The sequence below is a fragment of the Trachemys scripta genome, chromosome 6, assembly GCF_013100865.1.
Source record: "Trachemys scripta elegans isolate TJP31775 chromosome 6, CAS_Tse_1.0, whole genome shotgun sequence".
Lineage (NCBI taxonomy): Eukaryota > Metazoa > Chordata > Testudines > Emydidae > Trachemys > Trachemys scripta.
In genome coordinates, this window is record NC_048303.1 from 122,440,547 (window position 1) to 122,462,403 (window position 21,857).

Consider the following 21,857-nt stretch of genomic DNA (forward strand, 5'->3'; position numbering starts at 1 on the left):
CACTTATGCCAATTGCCACCAAATCGATCTATCTGACTGGCAAGATGTTGGTCTGTGTTCTCATTCAATTCCTCAGCTTGCATGAGCAAGGGCAGAACATTGCATCGCAAGTCACCACCTGAAGACTAGTGAGCCGCAAGACACTCCTGTACAGAGAGGTAGTAGCCATTCACAGAAGACAAACTGCGAAACCAACATCCCAAAGCAGACGCACCATTTCCAATCTACACACCAAAGCTGAATACATGATTTACTGAGCCCCACGCAGTTTCTCTACAGATTTCAGAGAGGAATTCTTTACTGAGGGAAACCAGAAAAGATGCCCTAGGTCTGGTAGGATAAGCCTTGAGATCTTCTAATATCTGCCTCTCTCAATTCATCTAGACAATCTACACCAAGACAGATTTCTTCTCAGCTCATCGGCAACAGAAAGTGGGAAAACCGCTTACAAAAAGATTTTTAATGGAATCATTTTCATCTAAGAAGTGAGTATCCAGTTGGGTAGAAGAGTTGGGCCATGAGTATCATGGAGCACAGGGGAAATGCACAGAGATGTTGTTAAGGAATAACTCCAACAATAGAAATCTTAGGCAAGGACAAAGTTCCATCTTAGCATTTTTTCATAATGGTAAAAGATGAGTAAGACATAAGCACCTGCAATTTACTGATCTGGCTCAGGGGAGTACAAGCAAAAATGGCCAGTCTCAGGAACAAAAGTTAACAAGGGTAAAATTTCAGAAAGAGGATTACTGCTTTTACTGGGAAGCAAATTAAGAAACCCCAGAGACTGCAAGAGCGATCATCAGAGAATCTATGGGGAGCTGGCAGCAATCACCACACTTAGGTCGCTCAATAGTTCCATAATAAATTATTTGTTTAACCTTTTTTTGTGAAGCTCTCCCACGTCCATTGTTTGCATCCGGCCTTGGAATTCAGCAGGGAGAAAAGCTCTCTGACAGCAACGGTGCCTTTTCTTTGTCTCATGAAACTCCACTCAGGTTTAGCCAAGGCATGAACTGCTAAAAGTCACCACTTCCCTTTCCTATCCTGTTCCTCAGGAAAAGCTTGGCAGCCCGCCAAAACAACAACTGACTATGGATATCCTAAAACGTTGGGTCCAGGCTCCCAACAGAGCAGCAACACCACAAGCCGCTCTAGAACTGTCTGAGCAAGGAAAGGACCTCGCTGACACAGGCTGCTCTGTGCACTCCCCCTTTTAAACACATCTTCTGGGCCTGGCACATGGTGCCAACAGGGCATTCTCCTTCCTCCCTGGGAGCACAGCTTTGCCCTGCTGCCACCTAATGCAGTTAGTTCGGTAGCTCAAGTGACAGAGCTCTGTGCTCCACTGTTGAAGGTTCAGGGATTCAAGTCCTGCTGACGTTGCAAGAAGTGAGAATTGTTACAGTTGTACGTAGTAGAATTCATTTTCAACTTTTTCCTTTTTAAAGCAGCCTAGGAAATGACATACCAAAACTTTAAAACTTTCAGTTCAAGTGCTTGACTTTGCAGAATTAGGATACGCTAGATTTACCATTGTCCCTGCAGCCTTAATTCTACCCGAGTGCATATCCATTATGATGTCCTAATAACATGATTGCATCCCGGGGGGTAGAGCCCTGCAGAAGACCATTTTTTTAAATCCCACTCCCGTCCCGTCCTGCAATACCCACAGGACACAATCATGTAATTAGGCAATTATAACACGTATGCACAAAGGGGCAGAGTTAAGGTTACACTGAAGCCGGATAGCCAGTATTTCCCAAATCTGGGTGTTTGGATTCACAAGCTGAATACATAAAGGTTTCTCACTTGTAATCCAAGCCCTCTGAGATGAACTGCACGTTCACACTCAAAGGATGTGCTAACAGTGTGGCCGGATCTGCACTACTGGAGTATCCCATGAGTGGGAATGTGCAGCGGCCATTCAAAACACCTGCTTTGAACTTTGTTCTTTGGTAAGTCATTACTTGCTAGTTGCCTTACTATGGGATCTATAGGTTCCCCATCAAGATCAGAGCCCTATGGTGCTAACCCTGAACATCCACCCAGTAAGAAAAAAATCTTGAACAATCATATGCCAATTAAATTTTAGACTACATCCTACACAGAAGGAGAAATATAAATCCAGCCATGCAGTGCCAGCTCCACGACCGAAGAAGCAGGAGTTAAAAAGAAGACAAGGACAGAAGAGGTTTTGTGTTTCCATTAAAATAGCACCTGCTAGCTGGCTATCTAATGCATCAAACCATTTAGTCTGGTAAAGTGAAGCATCTCAACTCCTGGAGTGGGAATCTCTGGAAGAAGTTTTGTGATGGGTGATTGTTATCTATGGGACCAAATCAGGAGTCATTATTTTGAATACAAAGTCTCAGAAGTATATATTTTAAGGAAAGCTCATTGAGAAACTGGTTGGGAAAAGGACACACTGTCCTGACAATTTGAGACTATTTACAGAGATGCTTATTGAACATTAAAATTGATCAGGAGCTACTATGAGGGATACAGCAGGGAGTACAACAGAAATGTCTTATTTTTCTAAACCATTTTGAACACACAGTTTTTATCTATTAATAGATTACGTTTGGGAGGTAGGAATTTTCAGTGGTGTAGCCTGTTTAAACAATATTTTAACTCTTACTTCAAGTTCCTAAGGGGAAAAAGACTATGACGTATTTGTGTTTTCTTACCTTAATTTATCATATTTTGCCACATTTTTCAGAAGCCTGAAGTTAGACATCTACATCCTTGTCCAAGCTCCACCAAGTCACCCGATATTCAGAGATGTTGTGCACCCATAATTCCCACTGATGTCACTGGCAATCCCTGGGCACTTACTGCCTGTGACCAAAACATTGGGCACCCTCTCTAAGCACCTAAATATAGATTTAGATGGGTAACAGCAAACATGTTTGAAAATTTGGGCTATTTTCTGTAAGTACCAACATGACTCAGGCATTTCACAGGATGACAAAGGGACATGTGGCTATCAGAAGCTGGGGCACTTATGATTTGTAACTGACCTCCCCCCCACCGTACANAAAGAATTGAAGTATAATGCATCACAGAATGTACTTTGTTCATTTATTCGGGCAATTTCAGTTTAGTTTTATTTATTCCAATATACTAACAAATGTTCTGTAAAATATCGTGTAAAAGGCAAGGACTTCTTACAAGTCTATTAGTGCCTAGCACACAATATGAAACCTCTCTACCGTTCGAATATAAAACATGCAAAGGTGGGAAGACCTGCAATGGTTATGTGGATCATAACATCAAAGGATTAGCAAAGTCCTGCAGTACAGCGTGTTTCTAGCATACAATTTAAACATTAAAGGTGTTTTTCAAGTTTGATGGCACGTGAAAGCACTGAGGGCCCGAATCTCAGTTGCCCTGCACAGGACGCAGACATTTACGGCAGTGAAAGTGGATTTAATATACCACTAAAATCAGAATGGCAGCATTTTCACCCACGTTCACTGGCGTAAATAACTACAGAAGATGCAGAGCGACACAGAATCAGGCCCTATGGTTTTACTTTGGTTTTTCACATATGATCACCAGAGAAACTGTCAAAAAACGAACCCTTATATAGTATCTTTGGATCCATTTTGCTTAAATTACAGGGTCAACAAAAAACAACATAAGGAAAAGGCTAAATTTCAGGTTTCGGTGTTCATATGACAATGCACCCTAGTTTTGGTGAGCAGGGAGCATGTCCCTGCCATATCATCTCCCAAAGTCATATAACCCAACACACCAATGACAACTGCAAACGGAACAGACATTACACTCAAACTTGTGATCACAAAACAGAAGATAATCTGGAGTGTTATTTTTGATTCAATGACTGCCTAAAAGTGTTCTAGGTACCATCTAAACATAAAACAACCCCATCCACTGTCCCGAGGAACTTGCATTCTCATTAGGCCAATTCACAGAGAAAATTTATAGATGAAGGGACAGGGTTATTGGGGGGAAGGATAGCTCAGTGGTTTGAGCATTGGCCTGCTAAACCTAGCGTTCTGAGCTCAGTCCTTGAGGGGGCCACTTAGAGATCTGGAGCAAAAATCAGTACTTGGTCCTGCTAGTGAAGGCAGGGGGCTGGACTCAATAACCTTAAAAAAAAAAAAAAAAAAAAACAGGGTTCTGAGTTCAATCCTTGAGGGGGCCATTTAGGGAATTGGGGTAACAATCTGTCTGGGGATAGGTCCTGCTTTGAGCAGGGGGTTGGACTAGATGACCTCCTGAGGTCCCTTCCAACCCTGATATTCTATGATTATATTAAGAAATTTAATCCAGATTTAAATCTCACTTTTTGATGCTTGCCTCCACACTTCACCACTGCCTGTTTTGTTTTGTTTTTTTGGTTGCCTTCATAAATCTAGCTTGTTGTCCCTTGCTGTGAAATGTAACACTATGCTCACATATTTTTTAATCTAACCTTCACCTTTTCTATGTAATCCATTTTTATCCTTTACTGTTTATATTTAACCCTTGCATATTCCTACTGTATACGTTAATTTTAAGCTTTGGCTTTGTTTTCACTTTAACCCCATTCAAATCATTTGAACCTTTAAAAGCCCATTTCCTATTGCAACATGTTCACAAATCGACAAACTTCCATATAAGGCAGCCCTCATTTATTCATCGTATGGCAATCTTCTGCCTATCTCTGCACACCCTCCTGGCAGAAACCAGAGATAAGCACAGTCCAGTTTGCTTCGGAACACTATCTGCTATGGTCAAGCCCTTCCTTTTCCATCTGCACAAACCCCATCAACTACAGAGGATAACAGTCTACTGAGACAAAACGTGCTATTGGCCAGAGGGTAGGAGCAGACTCCTGAAGCAAAGGAAATATGCCTTTTATAGGGTGAGCCCACAGATGTGGGACAGAATAAAGCTCCCGACGTACAGTGACTATAGGACACGTTGGGAAGGCGGGGAGAAGAGGCAGTGTTCCCTGAAGTCTGGGTCCAGTAGGGGGACAGAGAGATAAAGCCTGAAATAAAACTTTAAGAGGAATAATGCATAAATGCTTAACATTTGCATCACTGCGATTGTTTTGGACGTATTCTGGACATGTGCTAAGGTCCCAGTCCTGTCCTGTCATTTGTACGGGTGCAGCCCCTGGATGACAATGCAGGACAGGGGTACGAGCTTTTAAAAAGCAGATGTATGCAAGTGTAGCATGTGCTTCAGTTTTAGCAGCAGGAATTAATTTTGAAGTCCATTAACACGGCCTTAAATCCGTTACAGTAAGTCATCAAATCTGAGAGCAAGTTAGCAAAAAAATACAGAAGTTCACAAGAAGTCACAGTCACTATATGAATCTGTTTCAAAATATTCTGCTACAGTATAATGAAATTTAAGAAATTCACCTACAGCGTCACATAATATAATATATAGCATTAGCGTATACTAAAATATTATAAACTTTAAGAGCAAACATAAAATAATCTACAGATGAAGGACCAGATGCTCAGAGTGTATAAACCAGCATACCTCCATTAACTTCAGCGAGAGAGTGGCCAACTTTCTAATCGCACAAAACTGAACACCCTCGCCCCGCCCCCTTCACCAAGACCTCGCCCCTGCCCCACCCCTTCTCCAAGGCCCCACCCCTGCTCACTCCATCCCCTCTCCCTCCGTCGCTCACTCTCCCCCACCCTCACTCACTTTCACCAGGCTGAAGGGCAGAGGGTTGGGGTGTGGGAAGGGGTGTGGACTCCAGGGTGGGGCCAGGAATGAGGGTTTGAGAGGGAGCTCCGGGCTGGGGCCGGGGGTTCAGAGAGCAGGAGGGGGCTCAGGGCTGGGGCAGGGGGTTGGGGTGCAGGAGGTGGTGCAGGCTCTGGGGTGGGGCCCAGGATGAGTGGCTTGGGGTGCTGTGCAAGAGGGACTGTGGGGTGCAAGCTCTGGGAGGGAGTTAGGGTGTAGGAGGGAACTCAGGGCTAGGACAGGGGGTTGTGGTGCAGGCTCTGTGAGGGAGGTAGGGTGCAGAAGGGGGTTGCGACCTGGGACAGGGGTTGGGGGTGCAGGCTCCTGCCGGGCAGCGCTTACCTCAGGCAACTCCTGGAAGTGGATGGCATGTCCGGCTCCAAGGCCCAGGGGCAGCCTCGGGGGCTCCACACACTGCCCGTGCCCGCAGGTGCTGCCCCTGCAGCTCCCATTGGCCACGGTTCCCAGGCAATGGGAGCTGTGGAGACAGCACTCAGGGCGGGGACAGCGTGTGGAGCCCCCATGGGCGCCCCATGCGTAGGAGCTGGACATAGAATCATAGAATATCAGGGATGGAAGGGACCTCAGGAGGTCATCTAGTCCGACCCCCTGCTCAAAGCAGGACCAATCCCCAGACAGATTTTTGCCCCAGATCCCTAAATGGCCCCCTGAAGGATTGAACTCACAACCCTGGGTTTATGCCAGCTGCTTCCAAGAGCCACAGGGAGCCTGCCTTATCCCCACTGACCGGACTCTTAACGGCCCAGTGAGCAGTGCTGACTGGAGCCGCCACGGTCCCTTTTGGACCGAGCATTCCGGTTGAAAACCGGACGCCTGGCAACCCTATTCAGGAAAGCTATAACAACCTACACCAGCTGAGGATCTGACACGGTGTTTCTATTTGGAGAAAACACAATAAATCATAAGTAGCATCATGTCCATGCAACGCTTCTATATTTGTATTTATCCACATGAAAAAAAATTGAAATAGAGTATGCACCAGAAAACATTTCCAGTACTTCCTGCCAAGCTGACTTGATAAAAGATGACAGGAAATTCTAACAGTACATCCAAAGACAGAAATATTTCTTTTACTGAGACATAATTATGGCAACTCTTGTGTTTTGTGTATCACGAGCCCAAATAAATCATTAAGAATACAGGGCAAGTGAAATCCATTTCAATTTGCACCATACTACTGCAGCTGTTCCTAAACCTAACGCAGTGGTTCTCAAACTTTTTTACTGGTGACCCCTTTCACATAGCAAGCCTCTGAGTGCGACCCCTCTTATAAATTAAAAACATTTTTTCTATATTTAACACCATTATAAATGCTGGAGACTAAGTGGGGTTTCAGGTGGAGGCCGACAGCTCGTGACCCCCCCTGGAATAACCTCGCGACCCGCTGTGGGGTTCCAACTCCCAGTTTGAGAACCCCTGACCTAAAGCCTTTATGAGAACAACTGATTTTTTTTTTTTTTAAGTAGAAACTAAATATTTCTTTAAAATGATAAAATACCCTCCTGCTCCAGACAGCCAAGCTTCGGAATGTTGCACACTCAGCAACCACATTCAATAACAAACCCTCCGACGTAAATGAAGTGTAGCACTGATACGATCCAAAGAGTCCCACATGGGGCGCCTCTGAGGAGACGGCTGATGTGGAGGGAAATGATGGGGACCCCGCTAGTGGAAAAGAAGGGATGCCTTATAAATATATTAAATAAAAAACTCAATAACGGGTTTCAAACCCATATGTGACTCACACCAAACAGAAATGAACCTAAGCACAAAGTGATTGAAGAAGACTGGCAGCTTCTCTAGTCTGGTGGGTTTAATGTTAGCAGGTTCTTATATTTTACTAAAGTGCACCACTTTGAGAATATGAGAATGCGTGCTGATTGGGCCATACGCGGCCTGCCCACGGGCCACAAGTTGAGAACCACTGGGCTATCAAACAATAGTCTGAAACTGACACATTTGCAACAACATTTGAAGACAAAACGCCCTGTGCATGCGGGCGAGCCCGTAGAATTTTTTTCAAAGGAAACTTTCTGAGTTTCAGATTTGCCAGCTTAAAAAGAAAGCAGCTTCAACTATGTCTACAAAGGCACTTGAAGCTTCATATGCGGTCTCCCTTCTTGTAGCAAAATCAAAGAAGCCATACACAACTGCAGAAGGTCTAATTCTGCCTGCCCCTGCGGCGCTTGCAGAAAAACCATGCTTGATTTAAAAAAAAAAAAAAAAAAAAAAAAAGATTCTCTCAAGAACATACGCTGATCAAATGACACTGTGTGTCATCGAATTAAAGATGTGGCTGAAGATATTGTCTCTCAACTTGTAGAGCAACTTAAAATGGCAAAAACATTTGCCCTTCAGCTTGATGAGTCCACGAATATTAGTGGAGAATTGCATTGCTTACGTTAGGTACCCTGAAACCACGGATATCAGTAAGCAGGGACTAGTTTGCAAAGGTATATAGGCAAACTCAACAGAGGACATTTTTAAACTAATTGACTTTTTTCCTGATCATGATTTGAGTTGGAATTTATGCAAATTCCTCTACACTGACGGGACCACTGCAATGACCAGGAGAGTGTAGCTAGGACCAAGAAAGAAAGTCCTGCCTTCCAGTGGGTGCACTGGATCATACACAGGGAGGCATTTGCTTCAAAAAAAGACGAGTTCTGAGCTGCATGAAGTTTTAAACGAGTCTGTCAAAACTGTCAACCCAGCCCACTCAATGCTCACCAGTTTCGCATTCTTTGTGAAGAGATGGGGGCAGATCAACAACAACTGTTGCTTCACACAGAGGTTAGCTGGCTTTCAAGAGCAAAAGGACTAGACGGATTGTCTGAATTACGCACAGAGGTTCACACGTTTCTTTCTGATCATTCATTCCCTCTTGCCTTGGTCTTTGACCATACTGTGTGGTTAGCTCAACTTGCCTACCTCACAGATATATTTAGCAAGCTAAATGATCTAAATTTGTCCATGCAAGGTCATGACACTGACACTCAATCTCTATGACAAAGTGAATGCTTTTATCGAGAAAACCGAATTCCGGAAGTCCAAATGTGGAGACAAAGACTTGATCTGTTTTTCACTGTTTCATACATATGTCACTGATGTCTGCACCAGGGAAATTGAGCAGAGCAAAATTAAAAGAAATAATAGAAGATTATTAACTTGACATCTCAGATCAAGTCATATTTCCCCAACATTCAACACATCTCAGCTCAACTCGACTGGGTAAGAAACCCATTCATTTTGTCAGATGTTAGCAGCAGTAACCTCTCTGCCAGTCAGCAAGAACATCTTCTTGAGCTATCTTCAGACCGTAGTCTGCAAATGAAGTTTAATGCCTCCGCACCAGTGGTTCTCAACCTATTTACCATTGTGGGCTGCATCCAATACTACCTGTATGGCCCTGAGGATGTCACACGGGTCACAGCTCTGTGCTGATTGGGCTGCAGGCGGCTTGCAGGTTGAAAACCACTATTCCACACTAACCCAGCTCTGGTGTTTAGTACAAAAAGACTACACTGGCCTTGGGAGCCATGCTTTGAATGTTCTGTTACCTTTTGGGTCAACGTATCTTTGTGAAGTCTCGTCTTCTGCTACAACTGCCATCAAGACAGAGTAGGAACAGAATCAATGTGGAGAAAAACTTAATTGTTACTGTCACTTCACCACTCACACGTGAACAACAGGCTCAAGTATCACACTGAAATAGGAGTATGATATTTATATTCCAATTGGTTTATTTTATAATTCTATGGTAAAAATGAGAAAGTCAGCCATTTTTCAGTACTACTGTGCTCTGGCACTTTTGTGTTTTTATGTCTGATTTTTTAAGCAAGTAGTTTTCAAGTGAGGTGAAACTTGGGGGTCCACAAGACAAATCAGACTCCTGAAAGGGGCATGGTAGTCTGGGAAGGTTGGGAACCACTGGACTAGATGACCCTTGTGGTCCCTTCTAACTGGATGTTTCTATGATTCTATGAAACAAAAAGAGAAATTACAGCAATTGGACTGGGTGCCAATTGAGGGGAATATCATTCAACATGTAGCTGCTGCAGAATACTTAGTAACCGAAGGGAATCTAAAAGGACAAACATCTGTAGATGGATTCAGTAAAATAACAGAGAAATCTAGCAAAGTTCCTGAGCAAACAAACTTCCATGCTGTTGTGCAAGGTGACACCAACAGACTATCGACAACAGAATCTCGTTCTTTAATCAGCGGAAAGTATGACAGAGTGAAACGCATGCACCAGGAACAGGGAGACAGAGCAGCAGCTAGTTCAATCAAAAGAAAGCAACAAAAAGGTTGATTCTCACATTTTTGCTAACCGTGTTTGACTTAGGATGGGGGTGGGCGGGGGACAACCTAGCATGTTCCCGCGGTTCAGATGTTTCACTGTGATGAGCAGATGATCTGGTACAAAACACTGAATGTGTCATATGTTAATTTTACAGCTCAGTGGGTTTTACAACTTTATTTCTTGAGCTGTTGGCTTCTTTCTACTCTAGGATTTTCTCTTCCTGTGGGAACTGGCTTTGGAGCACCGAGGATAATGATAATTGGAACCTAACTGCTTTGATGAGAAGCTGGGGACCAGATCAGCTAGGACCGGCTAAACAGGTAGATTTTCTTAAAACATGAGAGGGCCAACAGATGGCCTTATATGGGCTGGAGCTTTCAGGCTAATGGATGAGGGGATGTTTATGGATAACTTCACCAAGTAATGTTTTCTTTCCACTGGGTGCATGGGGGATTAACTTTTACATTTGTCATACAGCTCTGATCTCTTTATATTGTACTAGCCTTGCCAACACACAGTTACATTCAGCTATTTCAGAACAGTGACCTTAGGATCAGAGTATTGTGAATAAGCATTCAAAGGAAGGTTGGACTCAACTGTAGGACCTGTCAGCGTACCTTATTTTCTAGCTTGAAAGCAAATGTGAAGGTTGACATGCAGAGGAATGACACTTTGCAGGAGAGACTTAGCATAAGGATGCATCCATTAGAATTAGATTTCTATGCAAAGCTTGTTTGATGGGCAAGTACATCTTTGAAGTTAAAGAGGAGAGTCCTGCAGATCAAATCCATTGTTCCCAAGCTTACAGAAGTTCTAATTCTCCACAAAGAAGGATAAAGCAAATGTTCTGGATAAAACAAAAGACTAATTCCAGGAACCTCACTGGGCTTCCTTCGGCCTGACAATGGGGACTAGCCTCGAGGTTTCTCTACCTAAACTGCGTTTTAGCAACTATTTGGGCTGTCCCAAGGAGTGTTCTCTTCCCACCCATAGTATTCCCTCCACTGCCCCTTGACTTCGGTCTCTTGGGATTTTATAATCCTGAGGAGTCTCTTAGGCCTTCGGCGCTGTCAATTTTCCAGCTTAGGGAAGTATCTCCACATTTGATTTCAGACTTTTGTCACCAGTCTGCAACTGTCCCTTTAAAAATGTTCCGACAAGGTCAGCCACCATTGTTTTAGGAAGTGTTTTCAGGTGAGTGCCAGCAGCTTCTGCAGAAATTAGGCCTTCATTAAATAAAAGCAAAAAACAATCTAAGTCACTAGTTCTGACGACTGTGAATACGTAATAGGAACTGAACGTAACCTCATGCAGTGTTGTCTTCCTAAGTCCACAGATAGCGTCAGCGCCTCTGCTTCTGCTCAGAGCTTTCCCAAGCTGCAGCAGAGAGAAAATAGATCCAGTCTCATCACCTCTTACTGTTGCTGTTCAGAACCCTGAGGGCACCCAACGGCGCTAAGTTTCTGTGCTAAGTTACATTTTTCAGCTGCTCGGGAAAGCCCAGAGCAGCACAAAAGGCTGTCACTGATGCTATTCATTGGTGAGAATAATCTAAGAGAGAGGGGCTGGGGAAGGGAGAGTGCAAGGGAAACATTCCCCTTCCAGCTGCCAGAAAACAGAGCCACAGTTGAGTAGTGGAGATGCACAGCTCTATCACTGCACCCAGAAACCTGAGGGGATGTCAAAGTACCAGAGATGCCACCATCCCAACTCCTAGCAGCCAGGGAGCTCTTGAACAGGTTTGGGAGGCAGAAAGTGCTCCTTGTCCCCAGGGAATAGTTTGGGGTTTACCCAGATACACAAAAAGCACATTCATAAAATACTCATATTCTACAAACTCCTTTCCCCCTTGGCGTTTTCCTATCCTGCTCCCTAATGCACTAATGTGGAGCTTCACGTTTAAAATGGAAGGCTGTACAAGCACAACCATCGTCTTTCAAAAATCCACCTACTGTCTCTTGGAAGTTCGGACTCACATTATTGCAAATTTCTCAACAGTGTATGCAACAGAAAGCAATACGTTTAACGGTCATATATCTACATAGTTGTCAATGAGAAGGAATTGTTGTTTCCCTTTCAGACATGTTGCTAGAAAAAATACAGCAGGAAATCAAATGATATTGAACTGACAGTCAAGCAAGTGCAACAACGTCCTTCAACAGTGATTCATAAAAGCGGAATTCAGTTACAGTAAGCTGGCTTGACTTGTAAAAGCCTCAAAAAGGCCACAGGGCATGTTGAGAATCTCCATTTCTATTATGATTTAGGATTTACTCATTTCAAGATATGAAAAATAAATTTCTCTTGCTTTGATGTTTTCCATGATGCAAGCCCAGGACAGACAAATGGATGAGTCACCTGTCAGTCAGCCCAGTTGTACCAAATCCAGATCAGGTTTTTCACGTCTCGCTCCTCCTCACAACTTGCAGGAAAGAGTCCCCAGTTAAGAGCCTCCAGAGCTAGAGAAAATATAGGGCGAGGCTACACTAGGCTTACTAGCTAGGTCCATACGAAGCCTGCATATTACAGGAAACAATTAGCCACTTATGAGCAGCTCCTTTTGCCATGGTGTAACTGACATCAGTTTGGCCAAATGGACCTGACTGGCAGTGACCATACTCAGGGAGGGAAAGAGGAACAAATAGCCAAGCTGATGAAATCCAACTTGAAGCCACATCAGCTGATGCATTCAAATCCATCCAGTAGTGTCCTGATTCTCTGAACCGAGTGCCAGGTGGCAGCCAACAGAGTCAGGCCTCCCCATGCTACACCCATGACGTAGCCACTGACCATGTCAAGCGTCCTTGAAGTTTCTTGACATGGGAGGCCTGAAAGCGAGTAGGAGAGTTAAATGTAGATGCCGACCAAGCAGGAAAGGCAAACGTTCTTCCTATTTTCAGGCCTTTCAATCAGCAAAAACAGATCTGAACAAGGACCTGACCGCCTCCGAGAGCAGGCTAGACCCAGAGTTTGAGGGGCACGGGGTTAGAGTGAAGGATGAGATCCTTTCCTTCCCAAAGGAATAGCTAAAGGGGGTCCACAAACCAGGTCCCTCTAGGCCAGCCTAGGGTTTTGATCATCAGAAGGCACTGATCTCTTTTTCCACTTTCTTCAGATCCCATCTGCAATATGGAGAAAGCATCCTGCACCCAAGCCTTGGGGGCAGGTGTCTGCTGAAGTGCCTGGAGACTAGAGAGTTGCAGCCAAACACAGAGGCTAACAGAGGGAAGGCCAGGAGCAGGCAGCTAATTGATTGAAAATCTTTCAGTGGCGGGACCCTGCCTCCGAAAAGAGACCCTTCCAACTCATGATTTAGACTAGGGCTACATACATGTAGACCCTTGACCGACCCAGGATTTTTCTCTGTGCAGCAGAAGAGTGCATTGGATTCCCTCTGGAGGGAAATGCTGCGAGTTCTGCAGTGACCTGTCGCATCTGATCAGGATGTGGCTGTGGGAGGAGATCTCTAGCAACCTGAGAACCAACCTGATAGCCCTGAGCTCTCTGATGCCAAAGGGGAGCTTCCATGCTCGAGGAGACCATTCCTTGGCCCAGCTGAGATTAACTGTGCGCCTCCAATCTACAGAGGCTTGCATTAGTCTGTGTTGATGTAGAGGAGGGAGACTCCCGCCCCCCCCCAAAATCCTCCCTGTCATGTGAAATCAGTCCAGCTGCTGGGTGAGGAGAGCCCGCTAAATGCTTGACATCCTCTTCCACGGAGGCAAGGTAACAGAGATCGGAATGGTCGAGAACCCAGCCCATGGGACAGAGTCCTGGCACAAGGCCAGGCCTCCCAGCAAGGTTCTACACAAGTGGATGGATGCTGAACCCCTGGACCGGAAGAGATTAATCAGCGGCTTGTTGGGAGGCAGGTGGAGAGAATGGCTTATCTGGCATGTTTAAAACCACTCGCAGATCAAACAAAACCTGAAGGAAGATGCATCTCTCTTCACAATTTACCACCACGCCAAAATCATGGAGCATCATCAGCGTTCTGGAGCACCTGAGTCCAGCCCAGCCCATCAACATCCAGGTAAAGAATTAGGCAGACACCTAATGTGACTACTGCAACAACCCACAGCCACAGGGCCGAGCAGGAGCGCTGAGCCAGAAATGCAGCTGTCCCGTAGAAATTCGAATGAATCTCTGATGGACTTAAAACATAGGGGGATGGGAAGACAAGTGTCCTACAAATCAATGGATACTAACAGTTTCACAGATCTATGTCCACAAGAAATGAATGAAAACACCATTGTTAAATTTCCTTATCTGTCAAACTGAATCAGTCATTTTAAATCTAGCATCAGTCTCTGCTCTCCTCAGCTTTTGAGGACTACCAAGTACCTGGGATATACTGTGTCGCCCTCCAATTTTTGGAAATTAGACATATGGCCCCTTTCTAGTGAAAAAGTCCACTAGCCTTCTGAGATGCCTAGGGAAGCAGGGTGAAAGAGAACTGGTGAGAAGGAACTCCACCCATGTACAATAGAAATCTCCAAGGACTCTGAAGTAATCCTGCTCCAGGAGGTTCAAGGAACACCAGTGTCTTGATGTTCCTGGAGGTCCAATTCTGTCCCACTGGCTCCCAATGGGATGAAATGGAACATGGTCTCCCACCCCTGCTCGGGACAGCTGTGGCATTTCAGTGGGAGGCCATTGGGGCTACAAGACCGGCTGAAGAAACCTGCTTCTAAAGATTGCAAAGCAGACATACATGAGACGCAATCTTTGGTCTTTTTCCCCAGCTTTTACTAGGCAGAAACTTCCTTTGTTGGCCTCTGTGGTGGCCAAGAGCTCCAAGAATAACTCAAAGAAGGATGGATTGCATTTTAATAGAGAAGAACTGGCTGCAACTCTTTCCGGTAAAGCAGAGGAACAACTTCTGCAGACTAAGAGGAGGAAAAATGCAGACAAAAATCCTGCCTTCAGCTGCCTGACAGCTGAGGACTCAGCCCATTCAATCCATCAGGGAGATAGTGCTGCAAAAGGCTGTTCTGTGGTCTGTCTGTGTTTACATATCCAATTTACATATTTACGTTCTAATTATTTAACATAAAACGTGTAGTATTCCTATGACAGGGTTCTGTTGTTGCCCACAACAGCTTTTGCATTCTACTGAAAACAACAGAATTCCCGATGAAAAGGAATGCATTGTGTCAATTGCCTACTATTGTTCCTCGGCTGATTCACAATTATTTTTGCCAAAACAAAGAACTATAGGCTTCAGCATTCAAAACAGCCTCATTTGACAAGTACTATACAATCTCCATCCCAACGATCAATTACAAAAAACACTGGTTTTTAAATAATTTGACATTTGCCGCAGGCATTTCCACAACACTGTACGCTACAAAGTGAACGTAGCACTTTCATTTTTAAATTTGTATCCCCCATGTTCACTGTCTGGTCCCCAACCTCATTCACCGCACACTATCCAATCTGCCATGCTGTTGGAAAGAAATGGTATGTGATCATAAAAAACTATCCACACGGGCAAAGAGTTAAGTCTGTTCAGACAATCAGACTTTCGTGTGTTTCAAAGAATATCGAGGATGCCAAGTGAATATAATTTTTTATCATGAACTTTTTTTAAAAAAAAAAGAAAAATGAAGAAAAATCCCACGGCAAGGAAACCTATTATAAGCAGGCCTCTTTGTACTGCACACGCATCACTGTGTGAGGCAAGAGTCCCTTTGGCCATTAACAAATTCTGCAGAATGAAGCAGGGCTTGCCCGTAGCACAGTGCACACGCCTGCACTCCGTGGCATTCTGCGGTCAGGCGGACAACCACCGTGGGTCTAGGAGAAATCAAGGGTTTGTTCACAGCTCTGTGACTTTGAGCAAGTCTGTACCACCGATCCCCTGTCTGTAAAATGGAAATGATATTTAAGCCTCATGGGGGGGTGGGTCACAAAACAAGATCTGTGAAGTGCACAGAATTAGTAAAGCCACTTGCGGCAGAAGGTAGGAACATAATTTAGGACCTATTTCCCACAGGCTATGGTGGAGGAGAATGCTGCAACGGGAGCAACCAACCTCCTTTGGATGAGATCCAGAATCTCCCATAATATTCCAAAAGCGTGTCCAGTTTAGAGCCATCCTGAAATTTAAAGCATCTTAACCTAGCTCTGCACGCGTATGCAGTTCATACTCAGGTATGTACGTCTTACACTTAGCACAAAGGTCTACTGCACACGTGCGGTAATGTAATTTTAGTATACAAATAAGTGACTACAAAGCCATTTCTTGAGGAATGACGCTGTCTCAACTTTCTAACCTCAATCATTTCAAAAAGAGTAACACTTTCTATATACTGGAGAGAAGTATTTTCCGTCACTCTGCTCTCACTCAAAAACAGGTGAACACGATGCGTCCAAAAAATTAAGTGTGAGTGGAAAGAGGGGGCAGAATGGAAACTGTTTAACCTTAACCACAGCAGTGGCTACCATGCAACCACTGTAATGTTATGGCTTTACAAGAAATACATTTATCAGCATTTTAACATATGCTGAATTATTTCTTAATCACCCAACATATATACCATTTCTATATTTAGAAACTTTAGAACTTTTTTGCAAGACATTAACTAGTATGTCACACCACTCAACTACACGACTCTATGTTCTTTTGTTTCATAAAGGCATAGATGAAAGGTTGCCATGGCAACCTTTACTTTTAGCTTTTGAGGTGTTCAGTTCCTAAATTGGAACCACGGAACATCAAATGTGTGCAAACATTCACGGATGTCTAGGACCCTACCAAATTCATGGCCATGAAAAACACATCACGGACCATGAAATCTGGTCTCCCACCATGAAATCTGGTCTTTTGCGTGCTTTTACCCTATCCTATACAGATTTCACAGGGGATACCAGCGTTTCTCAGACTGGGGATTCTGACCCCAAAGGAAGTTGCAGGGGGGGTCTCAAGGTTACTTTAGGGGGCCGCAGTATTGTCACCCTTACTTCTGTGCTGTTACTTTCAGAGCTGGGCGGCTGGAGAGTGGCAACTGCTGACTTAGGGCCCAGCTCTGCAGGCAGTAGTGCAGAAGTAAGGGGGCAATACCATACCAGGCCATCCTTACTTCTCTGCTGCTGCTGGCGGCGACATTGCGTTTCTTCTGCCTTTACACAGTATTCAAGATGTGGGCGTACCATGGATTTATACAGAGACAATATATTTTCTGTCTTATTAGCTATCCCTTTCCTAAGGATTCCCAACATTCTGTTCGCTTTTTTGACTGCCGCTGCACATTGAGTGGATGTTTTCAGAGAACTCTCCACAATGACTCCAAGATCTTTCTTGAGTGGTAACAGCTAATTTAGACCCCATCATTTTATATGTACACAGTAACTCCTCATTTAAGGTTGTCCCACTTAACGTTGTTTCAATGTTACGTCCCTGCTCAATCAGGTAACATGCTCGTTTAAAGTTGTGCAATGCTCCCTTATAACGTTGTTTGGCTGCCTGCTTGTAAGATTTTGTGGAAGAGCAGCGACTTTACAAGGGAGCATTGCACAAGTTCCGCTTCTCCGCCTCCTCCCCCTCCCTCCCAGCGCTTCCCCCCAGTGCTCAGGACTTTCTAGGAGGGAGGGGCAGGAGTGGGGAAGTGCCGTGTCTCCACTCTTCCCCCTCCCTCCCAGAAAATCCTAAGCACCGCTAAACAGCTGTTTGGCGGCACTTAGGACTTTGGGAGTGGGGGGAGATGTGGTGTGCTCCGGAGAGGAGGTGAACTGGGGGGTGGGAAGAGGTGGGCCTGTTCTCCAGGGAAGCTGCCGCTGCTGCAAAGGTGCTCCCTAGCGTCCTTGCCTGCAGCGGGCTGTGCCTGTGTGGGGTAAGCCAGGGGCACTTCCCAACCACAGTACAGTACAGTATTGTACAGCATACAGTATATAATGCCTTTTGTCTGCCCCCAAAAAATTTCCTTGGAACCTAACCCCCCCCCCCCCCCCATTGACATTAAACCTTATGGGACAATTGGATGCGTTTAACACTTAAAGTTGCATTTTTCAGGAACATAACTACAACGTTATGTGAGGAATTACTGTAGTTGGGATTGTTTGTTTTCCAATGTGTATTACTTTGCATTTATCAACATTGAATTTCATCTACCATTTTGTTGCCCAGTCACTCAGTTTTGTAGATCCTTTTGTAGCTCTTCGCAGTCTGCTTCGGACTTAACTATCTTGAGTAGTTTTGTATCGTCTGCAAATTTTGCCATCTCACTGTTTACCTCTTTTTCCAGATCATTTATGAATATGTTGAATAGGACTGGGCCCAGTACAGACCCCTGGGGGACAACACTATTTACCTCTCTCCATTCTGAGAATGGACCATTTATACCTACCCTTTGTTTCCTATCTTTTAACCAGTTACCAGTCCAGGAGAGAACCTTCCCTCTTATCCCATGACTGCTTACTTTTCTTAAGAGCCTTTGGTGAAGGACCTTGTCAAAGTCTTTCTGAAAATCTAAGTACACTAGATTAATAAGACTTAAGCACCCGCTTAACTGTAATTATGGAACATCCCATTCAAGTCAATGAGACTATTCACAGTGAATGAAGCCAAGGATGTACATAAGCCTTTGCAGGAATGCAGCCTAAGTCTTCAAAGGCAATACTCTTCTGCCATGAGTACACCAGCTTCTCCAACTCTGATAGCTCAATATACAAACTGATCAAATCTGAGTGCCAGCTCAAGCCAATTACAGGTCATTTTTAAGGAGAGTCTACATCTAAAATTACGGTTCTAGAGGACCAGGTTGATGGGGCAGTAGAAATGCAAGCTCTCATGCATGAGGTGGCTGCCAGGAACAGAAAACAGTTTTAGGGGAAGAGGGTTAATAACAAAGTATCAGTTATTAAAATATTTGTATTATACAAAAAGCCAGAGCTGGCTGAAAACGAGATTGAGAGAGAAGACTTTGGGACTGCCCCAGAGGAAAATATATTCAGAATCAAAATTACATTTGTGAGAAAGACTCAAGGTGAGAGAAATGTTTCGGTTATCTTTCTAGACCTGAAATCCTATTTTTCAAGAAAAGAAAATATTTGCTCCTATCTTACCAAAAAAAAAAAAAAAAAAAGCTTTTAATGAAAAATACAGGAAAGCTTCCATTTTGTATCCAACAAAGCTCAAGGCATTTGCTAATACAGGAGCAATTTTGGAGTAAAAAGGAGAGAGAGAGAGAGAAACAGAATGACAGAGGACAAAGGCAGCAAGGACACCAAGATACTTGAATGTACTGAAGGGTATTTTTAACCTTATGCTCCTGCCTAGTTTTGCAAAAGGAGCAAGATTTCACTGGGGAGGTTTTATAGGATAAGCTACTCTGGGGAATTTGAGGCACAGGCTAACTCCCTTTCATCACCATTAGCAAGAGAGACTACAGTTATATAAGTTAATGGCACAGAAACCAGAGCAGGAATTATTTAATTTGTTTTTATGCCCATGGGAAAGCTCTCTCCACAAATCCTTACAAACATAAGGGGATGAGTGCTACATTTTAGCGGGAAGTTTTATTTCTGAATCTCTTGAAAACTACCACTTCAGTTAAATACATTAGGACCTAATATAATGTCCCCCACCTTACCCCACCACCATGACAAAAACACTAAGCAATCCACTTCTTCTTGGCTTACCTGCATTTCTCTACCTCCCTAGATCTTTATTTTGATCATTCTCTCAGCCTGTCCCTGTCCATCTGCATTTAACCACACAGTAGGGTTCATGCAACTACCCACTATTGTGGTAAATTCTGAACACCTCACACAATCTACAATAAATAAGCACTACAGGGATGCGTTAAATGAAGATGTGGTGGCTTTAAGTCAAAGTTCTCAATTTTTGTGGCTTTAAACATTAAACAAAAGTTATTTTTATACTGCAAGTGGTGTGTTTGACATTAACTAAAACCATACAAGTGTTATTTAGAAAGGAACAAACAAGATGACTAATATCAGCATAAAGGGCATTTATAATGCTGAACATAAATACAAATGGATCACTCTCATACCAAGTTCCAACAGAGAGGAATTCTTTCACTCTAGTCAAGGAAGAAGAACTAGAAGCAAAACTACAAGGAGATTATGATCTAGTGAGCGTCACTGTAATTTAGTGGGGTTATTTTCATAACTGCAATGTTAACAGAGAGTGACATCATTTATAAAGGAGAGAGAAAGGGGTAGTGCTGCATAGAAAACCATTTGCAGTATATTACAATTCAGCTTTGTATAGCGTAGTAGTACCCAAAGGTGTTTCCACACACAACTCCACCTCAACATACAATCTAAAAAGACAAGAGACAAAAGACGGGGCAAAGGAAGAAAATATAAAAACAAAGTGATCAAGGAAGTGACACCATACATTATTTTCTAGCTTGTTTCAGGGTTTCTATATACAGTATTTAAGCTAAACATCCTCCCCCTTCCCTCTGCATAACTGAGGTTATTCAGGAAATACAGGTCAATTGACAAGTAGATAATTCAGTGATATAATTTCCTGTAGGAGTTGTAAAAGAAGTGGGTTTGCAGGAGGGAGGGCAGTGTCTTTGAGAACCAACTCAGAAAGGCCATGTCATGAGTAGAGGACAACATGAAAGACCATAGTGTGGTGAAGGAGACAAAATTGAGACTGACACAAGCTCACAGAAGCAGCAAGGGACAGAGTTATGTAAGGCTCGCCATGGTCACATAGGGAAAATTTCAGGGTAAGGGATGAGAAAGAAAGAAGCTGCTCTAAAATGGAATGACTCCAGAGATAATTTCAGAAGAGAATCTGGATTTCTGAGTGCATAGATAGAGCCCTGCAGATTCGTGGATATCCGCTTTATATCCATGAATGCGGATATCCGTGAGCCATTTTTGAAGATCAGAGGCAGATACAAATTTGGCTTTACGTGTGGAGATGGCTGGAGCAATAAATGAAGACATTATGGATGGCTGATCATTTTAAGATGGAATAACCAAAAAGAGCAGGAGAAGAAAAAAGGGTGAACATGGGGGTAATGTTGTCCAAAAACTGACCAGTGGGAAAACAAGATAACCGTCTATGTCTAAGGATAAGGAATTAAGCACAAAAGTAGAACCTCCATAGGCATATCTGCTACATAGTACCAGGACTAGAGAAGAACATTAACAAAAAGGCCCTGAATCAACTGTTGAGAACTCTAAATAACAAGACACTCTACTCAGATTGCATTTGCTGCTGGGTAACTGATGCAACCAACATGCAAAAAAGATTCCTACTTTCTGTAATAGTTGTCAATAGGGAATCATCACTGAACTGGTGCATTTCTTGTGGGGTTCCACAAGGATCTGTATTATACCCAACGCTATTCAACATCTTCATCTATGATCTGGAAGTAAATATAAAATCACTGCTGCTAACATTTGAAAATGAAAATCACACAAAAATTGGCCAAGGTGGATAGGCAATCAAACAGAACAATCTGGATTGGTTGGTATCCTGGGCCCTTTCAAACAAAATGTGCTTTAATACAGCCAGATGTCAGGTCAAACGTCTACGAACACGGAATGCAGGCCATGCCTACAGAATGGGGGACTGCCCTCTGCAAAGCAGCAACTCCTGTGTGCTTTTCAGAGTCACCGTGCACAAGCACTGAACAGGAGATCCCAAAGCCATGCTGTGGCTAGTCCTTGGATGAATGAACGGGGGAACAGTGAGTAGAACTAGGGGGGCGATTTCACTTATGGGTACAGCGTTAAAGAAAGAGATACTAAAACGCGGAAGACAGTTCTGAATAGCGGGTTAAAAACTCGACCTATTTAGCTTATCAAAACGATTGAG